This window comes from Sorex araneus, chromosome X (assembly GCF_027595985.1).
Source record: "Sorex araneus isolate mSorAra2 chromosome X, mSorAra2.pri, whole genome shotgun sequence".
In the NCBI taxonomy this organism is placed as follows: domain Eukaryota; kingdom Metazoa; phylum Chordata; class Mammalia; order Eulipotyphla; family Soricidae; genus Sorex; species Sorex araneus.
Window position 1 is genome coordinate 107411389 of NC_073313.1, and position 10004 is coordinate 107421392.

Here is a 10004-nt window from a genome sequence, read left to right on the forward strand (position 1 = left end):
ATGATATGGATTCAATCATATCTCTAGTGTCTAAGGACTATAAGTATGATAGCAACCACACATCACTTATGCTTTCCAGGTCTCAATTTGCACAACTGTGGAATGGAAATAATAATAACAATAATCTCTACTTCATAAGGCTGCTATGTAAATTAAATGAATCAACTCTTCACAGAGTCAGTGCTTTATGAATGCTAGTGATTTTTATTTCTCCCCTCATTGTCTCCCATTAAACAAAGCTCCAATTCTGTAGGGCATCAGAACCAAAGAAACTGTGGCTTATGGGTGAATAAAGAGCAAAGAGTAAAACATGGGCGACTTATATGCCATAGGCTAAGAGAAACAATAATTATCAAAAGGACGAAGGTGAAATGTTAAGGAAAAGGGCCCCATACTTACAAGTATACAAACAGCAATCTAAATTAGCAACAGGAGGGACCGAACAGATAGTGCATGGTTTAAGGAAGGCATTTGCCTTGCATGCAGATGATCCCACCTTGGATCTCTGGCAACCCCCCGTGGTGCATCACTGGATGTCAGCCTGGAGGGAGGCCTCCAAGCACTGCTGGGATGACCCTGGTGGTCCCAGGCACCACAGGACCAGAGTAGCACCACAGTCTCAGCCCTTGCATTGAACTGCTCTCGTGGTTGGCTAAGAGTCACCAGGAAGGGGACAGTAGGTCCCCTAAGAACCACTTAGGGGACCCTCAAATTAATAAATAAAAGTAGTTACTGGATATGATGGAAGAAATAAAACTCATGATTGAGACAGTTTGATGGCTCAATTTCACCTGCTTTCTCGTCTCCCCCCCTTACTCACCCCAAATTTTGGCAAGGCTCAATCTCAAGTAAGCCTGGCCCAAGGCAACTGGTGGTAACAGTGAACCTTTGACCAGAGAAATGTATGGCAAAACAAAACAAAACAACCCACTGTAGCTGATTCTAGTGAAGGCACTTTCCAGATGAACCAGGGGAAAGATCTAAGATTTATTTGCTCTCCACAGATTCTGTTTACATTGGAAAGGCTGCTCTCTTGAACTTGCAACATTTCAAATAGCCCGAGTGGGAGATTGAGTCATGGGTTTACTTTGTGACCAATAAGCGCCTGGACAGACTTTTCTCCTCTCATTGCTCAATTTTTCTCCGAATCAGTGACCCTTCCTTCCCACCCTGAGGTTACTCTCAGTGCACTTCGTGGTTTAGTATTCTTTAGTCCAATGGAATCACCCAGAAGGATGTTGTCATGCAGTAAGGGGAAAACAGCTGTTTCCAAGCACAAAATGTGAAAGAATATTATTGTTTGGTAAAAGAAAATTTGAGAGGGTACTTCTCAAGCAGTGTTCAGGAAGCCCTGGGTTCCCACCAGTGATTTTCTGTCAATACAGGCAGTGGTTCAGCGCAAGGGCCTGAGAATTCAATGGTGTTCCGGGATTATCCAGGGCACTCCAGTGGTGCAGGGGATGTGGAAGTCTCCACTGTCGCAGCCAACATTGTTTGAGGGCCTTTGGGTTTGCATCTTGTGATGTTTGGAGGAAGACATGTGATGCCAGGGATCAAACATAGACTGAACATATGTTAGATCTATAACCTAACCAAATAACTCTTTCCTAATCCCTGCAGTGCTTTTTGCTGTCTTTATGGTTTCCTTTTATTTCTCTACTTTCCAGCAGCATTAGCTTTTGATTGCCTTTTCTGATCGCCTTTCCAACTCCTCTTTCCCATTTCATATATAAAACAGTCACCAATTGCTGTTTTAGGGGAAACAGAAAAAAGGAACAATAAGAAGTCAGATCATGAAGTTAGAAATCAGGGCTGTCTGCAGCAACATTTGCAACTGATGACGTGGTGGCAAATAATGCCAGAGCTGATTGCCTACTGGCAGCATCCTCTTTGTGTATAAAGGGTCAATGAATTTCCATGTTATTGCCTGTACATGTTTGCTTTTACTCTGTTTGCACTGTTTCCATATTTGGACATTGCTTGCTCAAAATTCCAGTGGCACACCCTATCATAAGCAGACAGGAGAACAGTTAACAGTTCACACACCCTTGTAACAGTGGCTGTCAAGAGATACTGCTGGGGGATAGTCAGGTGAACCTGACAGGTCAAGGACATGGTGCAGGAAAAGCAGGACTGATCATGTTCCACAGGATTTTCCCTTCAGTTCAGGCAGAGCCCAGACCCGATGTTCGAAAATATATGTGATGACAGTGTGGAGTACAACATGTGTCTGGCAAAGGAATTTGAAATTTTGGAGGAGGGGCCACAAATAAAAGTGTTTAGGGCTTACTCCTGGCTCTACATTAAGGGATTACTCCCGTGTGGGCTTGGGGAACCGTACTGGTTTCCAGGGATTGAACCTTGGCTGGCCATGTACAAGATAAGCACCTTACCCATTGTACTATTATTCCAGCCGTAGAATTTCGATTTTTATACTAATTCCAAGCAAATAGAAAATAAGCAACCAATCCAGCTTATGTTCAAGTCATTAGAAAAGTAACATAAAATCTTATTAAAATGTAAGTTATACATGGTCCCTTGAGTACTACCAGGGTTGGCCTTCTGGCCCCTACTACAGATGGACCCAGCAGCATTACTGGGAGCAGCCCTGGGTTCCCTGAATACTGCTTAGAAGACAAAAATATTGTAACGATTAAAGTAAACAGATTAAAATTAAGTATATGTCATGATAATTTGATATATATAAATAATTTTGTTAATAAAATTAACTCACACAGTTACCATTTTATAGTATGTGTATACATACATTGCTTAATATCTTCTCTTAGCAAATTTCAACTCTATAATACATTAATGCAATATGTTCATGTATGCATAACAATACTTATTATTAATAGCTATAAACATGATGGTAAACATTCAATCTTCAAAATGTATTCAACTTATAATCATAAGTTTGTACTTTTTGACCAAAATGTCTCAATCATCAACCCATGGTAATTATCTACCCTATTCCCCTATCCTCTATTTCTGTGGGTTTGTTGATTTGTTTTAAAGTTTAAACATACAAATAAAATTATAGAGTACTTGAGAATGTTATGTAAAGTGCAATACATCAGACAGAAAAAAGCAAATTATATGTTTTTAATTACTAATTTTCAAAGTAGAAATGGACAAAATGGGAAATTACAAAATTTTAGAGTTTATGTGCAAGAAGTAGTGTGACTATATTTCTAAGTTTTATATGTCAGTACTGGTTTGAAGCCTATCATCATGTTATAATTTCTAATGGCACCTACTTTTATTCTTAAAAATGTCCCACTTTGTGCAGCATATTATATTGTCATTTTGGCTAAATGTATTCTGTGAGGACACTGTGTAACATAGAGGGTAAGCAAATAAAAATCAGTCTGGAAAAATAATAAGAGAGTGGGTTACATTTCATATTAAAACTTGGATTTAATACCCTACTTTAGACAACTACTTGAAATGTTTGCATGATTTCAGCTTTTTTTAAATTTAATTTTATTTTTTATTGAATCACCATGTGGAAAGTTACAAAGCTTTCAGGCTTAAGTCTCAGTTAATGCTTGCACACCCATCCCTTCACATATTCCACTACCAAGAACCACAATAAACCTCTGCCCCACCCCCCTACCCCCCCAGACCCCCAACCCGCCTGTGTAGCTGATAAATTTCACTTTACTTTCTCTTTACTTTGATTACATTCACACAAAAAACTCACTATTATTGTTGCTTGGGGTTCCCCCCCCCCCGCAGACTCAGACCTGCTGGAAAGGAATCATTTGATAATTTGTTTTCCATTGCTGAGAATGAAGAGATATGAGGTCGTGTGACCACAATAGCGGCCATGAGGTTTTCGATTTCTGAATTTTAGTATTTTAGTAACTAAGTCCAGAGGAATTTCTGCCAGAAGTTGCATCATTGCTAACTTTTACCTCTCTGATACTTTATATTCCACATATGAGTGCAATCTTTACATGTCTGTCTCTTTCTTTCTGACTCATTTCACTCAACATGATACTTTCCATGTTGATCCACTTATATGCAAATTTCATGACTTCATGTTTTCTGACAGCTACATAGTATTCCATTGTGTAGATATACCAGAGTTTCTATAACCAGTCATCTGTTTTGGGGCACTCCGGTTTTTTCCAGATTTTGGCTATTGTAAACAGTGTTGTAATGAACATACAAATGCAAATGTCATTTCTACTATACCTTATTGCCTCTCCAGGATATATTCCCAAGAGTGGTATTGCTAGGTCAAATGGAAGCTCAATTTCTAATTTTTTGAGAATCGTCCATTTGTTTTCCAAAAGGGCTGAACCAGTCGGCATTCCCAACAGCAGTGAAGGAGAGTCCCTTTCTCCCCACATCCACGCCAACACCGGTTGCTTTTGTTTTTTGGGATGTGGGCCAGTCTCTCTGGTGTGAGATGATGTCTCATTGTTGTTTTGATCTGCATTTCCCTGATGATTAGTGATGTTGAACATTTTCTCATGTGCCACTCAGCCATGCGGATTTCTTCTTTGGGAAAGTTTCTGTTCATTTCATCGCCCCATTTTTTGATTGGGTCAGCAGTTTTCTTCTTGTGGAGTTCAACCAGTGCATTGTATATCCTTGATATCAACCCTTTATTGGATGGGTACTGTGTAAATATCCTTTCCCATTCTGTAGATTGTCTTTGTGTTTTGGTCATTGTTTCTTTTGAGGTGCAGAAGCTTCTTAGTTTGAGATAGTCCCATTTATTTATCTCTGTTTTCACTTGCTTGGCCAGTGGCGTGTCAGCTTTGAAGATACCATTGGCTTCAATGTTGTGGAGGGTTTTGCCGACCTTAGGGATTCTGGTCTGATGTTGAGGTCTTCATTTTTATCTGACTTTAGCACATAATAATAGGTGGAGATCTGAGTCCATTTTTTTGCATATAGCTGTCCAGTTTTGCCAGCACAATTTGTTAAACATGCTTTCCTTGCTCCACTTCACATTTTTTGCTCCCTTATCAAAGATGAGATGATCATATATTTGGGGGGGTGTCAGAATATTCAACCCTGTTCCATTGGTCTGCAGCTCTGCCTTTGTTCCAGTACCATGCTGTTTTAGTTATCACCACTTTGTAGTAGAGTTTGAAGTTGGGGAGGTTGATTCCTCCCATTTTCTTTTTCCCAATAATTGCTTTAGCTATTCGTGGGGACTTATTATTCCATATGAATTTCAGGAGTGCTTGCTCCATTTCTTTGAAGAATGTCAAGGGTATCCTTATAGGGATCACATTGAATTTGTACAATGCTTTTGGGGAGTATTGCCATTTTGATAATATTAATTCTTCCAATCCATGAGCAGGGAATATCTTTCCATTTCCTCATATCCTCTTTTATTTCCTGAAGTAGCGTTTTGTAGTTTCAGCTTTTTGCCTCGTTATTTTATCTATTCTTTAAAAAAAACAAGTGTATTAGATAATTTATTTTCCATTGCTGAGGATGAAGAGGTATGAGGTCGAGTGACCACACTTAGCGGCCTCTCGGTTTTGGGTTTCTGTATTTTAGTATTTTAGTAACTAAGTCCAGAGAGATATCTGCCAGAAGTTGCATCGCTGCCAACTTGTACTTCTCAGTTACATTATATTCCACATATGAGTGCAATCTTTCTATGTCTGTCTCTTTCTTTCTGACTCATTTCACTCAACATGATACTTTCCATGCTTCCTTTTCAGCAGGTCTGACTTTAGGGGAGAGACTCTCCAAACAATAATAGTGAGTTTTGTTGAAATATTGTATGCAATCAAAGTGAAAATAAAGTGAAATTTATTAGTTACACAGGCGGGGGGGGGCTAAGGGTGGGGGGACTAGGGGCCTGGGGGTGTAGGGGTCTGGGGGGGTGGGGTGGAGCTATACTGGGATTCTTGGTGGTGGAATATGAGCACTGGTGAAGGGATGGGTATTCGAGCATTGTATAACTGAGATTTAAACCTGAAAACTTTGTAACTTTCCACATGGTGACTCAATAAAAAATTAAAAAAAAAATAAAGCAAATAAAAAAAAAGTGTAGTTTCTATCTTGACCAGAACTCAAAGTGGGGCATGTTGCTTAGAAAGAGATCCACTAGGACACTACCACTCAAGCTGGGTTATGGGGTGTACTTCAGTCATCTTGATTGATGACAAGGGAACTTGGACAACCCTTAGGTTCTTTGATTTTTGATAGCAACTGGAAATCATTGACTGTAGGTAAGAAAGAACTCTTATGTGACAATTAGAGGCAACCCAAATACACTGGTTGCCTGACAGTTCCAAAGCCATGCTGTTTCTCAAACCAATTGTTTCTCACAATTGACAACAAATTACAATTTAATTTGGTCCAGCCTTATGATTATACATAATCACAAAGACGTAGCACTTTAAACGGCTTAAGTCATTTGCTTGGTGGTTGTTATTATAGCACTCAAAGTTCTTGATTCCTCCTTCTCCTGCTGTCTTATTTTCCATATTTGTTACGTGAAATAATGAGTGTTTCTTAGAGAAATTTTGTGAGGCTTCAATAAGTGGAAATATTTAAGTACTCAATAAATATAATTATTAATTCAGTCCTTTATCCATTAAATTAACAAGTATGTGTTTAGACAAATACCATTTAGCACATTAAAAGGAGTTAGAGATTGTGGGATAAAAAGACTAAATAAAAACAGACACCTTCCTCCAAAAAACTTAAATTCTCATGGAGAAGTCAAGAAATACTTCACAAATCTGTCATAATACTTCACAGTCTTCAGTAAATAAGTAAAACAAACAACAGAGACCGTAAATAGTCAGAAGAAGACTTAACACTTGTTTTGACAATAGTGCTTGCCACCCTAAAAGCTTCCATCCCTCTCGGAGTGCACAGCAAGCTACTGAGAATATCCCGCCCTCACGGCAGAGCCTGGCAAGTTATCCCTGGCATATTCGATATGCCAAAAGCAGTAACAACAATGGGCCTCATTCCCCTGACCCTGGAAGAGCCCCCAATACGGCAGGGTTCCGAATGACAATCAAGGAGAGGCTGATAAAATCTCAGGGCCAAACTAGGCTGCCCAAACGAAGAAGGACTAAAATTTTTGTTTATGCCTTTAATACACATACTCTGGCATCGGAAGCATCCACCAAGGACCTGATGGTGCAAGTGCAGAAGATCACATACGATGTCATTGGATTGACTGAGACGAGAAGGCATCGAACATATCATGCCGTTTTTGACACTGGAGAAGAACTGTTTCTCGGAACATGCGACAGTAGAGGCGTCAGTGGTGTCGGTGTCCTTGTCAACATGAACTTTGTTGAAAACATCAGTGCCATGAGCATTGATTCATTAGAATGCCTAACAACCCAAATAGAACAGTTACATTTGAATAGATGTGGCTCTTTGCCAGCAGTTTCTATATTTGTCGTCTACACACCAACATCCAACTACCACAGAGAAGAAATTGAGAAATTCTACATGGAGCTGGAGAAGTTCTATAAAGAAGGCCACACCTACAAGGTCATTGTTGGTGATTTTAATGCCAAGATAGGACCTATAAGGTACCTGAAGAAATCCACATCGGGACCCACGGCCTAGAATGGAAAGAACAGGGTGTGAGAGACTGTCTGAGTTCATCATGTTGACCAAGATCATCCATGGTAACTCGCAATTCCGAATCTAAACGTTGGACATGGGAGTCTCCCAGTGGACAGTTCTACAACAAAATTGACCACATCATATTCAAGCGATGGTTTTATCTGAACAATGTCACTGTTATCCCAAAATTCCAAACGAGATCCTACCACCGTCTCCTTTATGTGAAATTCTACTTCATGGAGCAGGGAGAAAGGGCTGCAAAGTTTAAGAAGAGAACTCCCAGAACGACCACCAACTGGGAGCTATTTGGCACTATTGCAGCAATATGGGAAGATGCCGTCATTGAAAACATCGACGAGGAATATGATAGACTGGTTCAGCACCTCCATGATTGTGCAAGGAATGCAGAGAGAGAGAAAGCCACAAAAAGTCTCCTGTCTTCGGAAACTCTTGAGCTCATTTAACAATGTGGTCTGGCGCAAGCCTCAGATAATCACAAGCTAATGTCTGAGCTCTCAAAGCTGTGCAGAGAAGTGATAAAAGAAGATCTCAAAGATAGAAGAGCAGCAGTGTTAGCCGATGCAGCAGAAGCCAGGAAAGTATTTGCAATACCCGCCTGTCCTTCACTAACTATAAGACCAAGATGACTGCTGTACAACATCCCGATGGATCTATCACATCTTCCAGAAGGGCAATGGAAAAGGTTATCCATGACTTCTACTCGGATCTCTTTGATAGCCACATCCACCTTCTCACATACCAAATTCTGCAAGATGGATAAGTCTCATTCTCCCAAACTCCGACATGCCATTTTGTTGGTAAAGAAGTGTACAGAATCCTGTCCAGATAAGGTCAGACCCGAACACCTGAAGAATCTGCCACCAGAACTCATTAATAGACTGTCCCGGCTCCTCACACACTACCTGTCTGAATGCAAGGTTCCATCCCAATGGAGAACCATAAGGACCGTCCTTTTGTACAAGATGGGAGACATACACAACATCAGCACCTATCGCCCGATCTGCCTGTTGTCCATCATCTAGAAGTTATTCACTCGAGTCATCCTGAGTAAGATTGGCAGGACACTAGATGAAGGAAACCATGCAAGCAAGTCGGGTTCCAAAAAGGATTCAGCAAGATCGACCATATCCACACAGTGACCAAGCTCATTGAGTTTTCTTGAGAGTTCCAGATGCCTCTCTGTCTAACGTTCATTGATTCTGTTGAGACTGAAGCGGTCATTGAAGCCCTAGACAAACAGGGTGTTCAAACTCAATACATAAGGTTCCTCCATGAACTGTATTATGGATTCACCACCAGGATTTCACCATTCTACAAAGTAGTGATCATTGACGTAAAGAGAGGCTTTCGGCAGGGCAACACCATTTCACCAAAACTCTTCAGTGCCATCTTCAAGAACATAATGCAACAACTGGAATGGGAAGGAATGGGAGTGAAGATAGACAGTCGGTAACTACACCACATCTTCGCTGATGACATCATTTGATAACACCAAATATCAGCCAAGCGGCAAAAATGCTGTCCGACTTTGACTGTGAGTGTGGAAAGGTTGGTCTGCAGCTGAATCTCATGAAGACAATGTTCATGAGAAATGAATTATTTCCTGATTTTTCATTTGCCCTCAACTGAACAAACATCTCCAAATCCAGAAGTTATGTGCACCTAGATTGAGATCAACATGACAAATGACCTGGCATCTGAACTGCACAGGAGGAAGAGAGCAGCGTGGGATGCCTTCAAGAGCATCGAAGAAGTGGTTAAGAGGACGAAGAACCTCAGGCTCCAGGCACATCTTTCCGACTCCACCATTCTTCCTGCACTAACATACGCCTCAGAGACCTGGGCCCTACAAAAACAGGATGAGAACGCTATTCAGGTATCCCAAAGAGGAATCAAAAGACCTGTGCTTGGAGTATTGTGTTTCACTCAAATGAGAGAAAGAATATGGAATTCTGACCTCTGTCCATGATCAAGAATCAGGGACGCTGTCTTGTTTGCCAAGATGTTGAAAATCAGATTGGCTGGACACATAATGCGATTTAGAGATGACCACTGGACTAGAGCTGTTACCCACTGGGTTCCATGGGATGTCAAAAGACTGCGTGGCCACCCCCCAACAAGATGGTCAGACTTCGTCGTCAAGACCCTGAATGAACGGTTTGAGGGTCTTCATGTTCCTGAAGTGAGCAGACACCATTGGGCTACACTAGCAGGCGACAGGGATTGATGGAGACGTTACTGGCACCTGCTCGAACAAGTTGACAAAGAACAGGATGACAATTGATACAAGCAGTACAAGTTATAGTGTGTGTCTACATTGCTCACACACTGCTCTACAGGAGTTACACTTCCTGCCTTGATGCTAAAACATCTTATTATTGATTGATTTTTGGTCATACCCTTCTTGC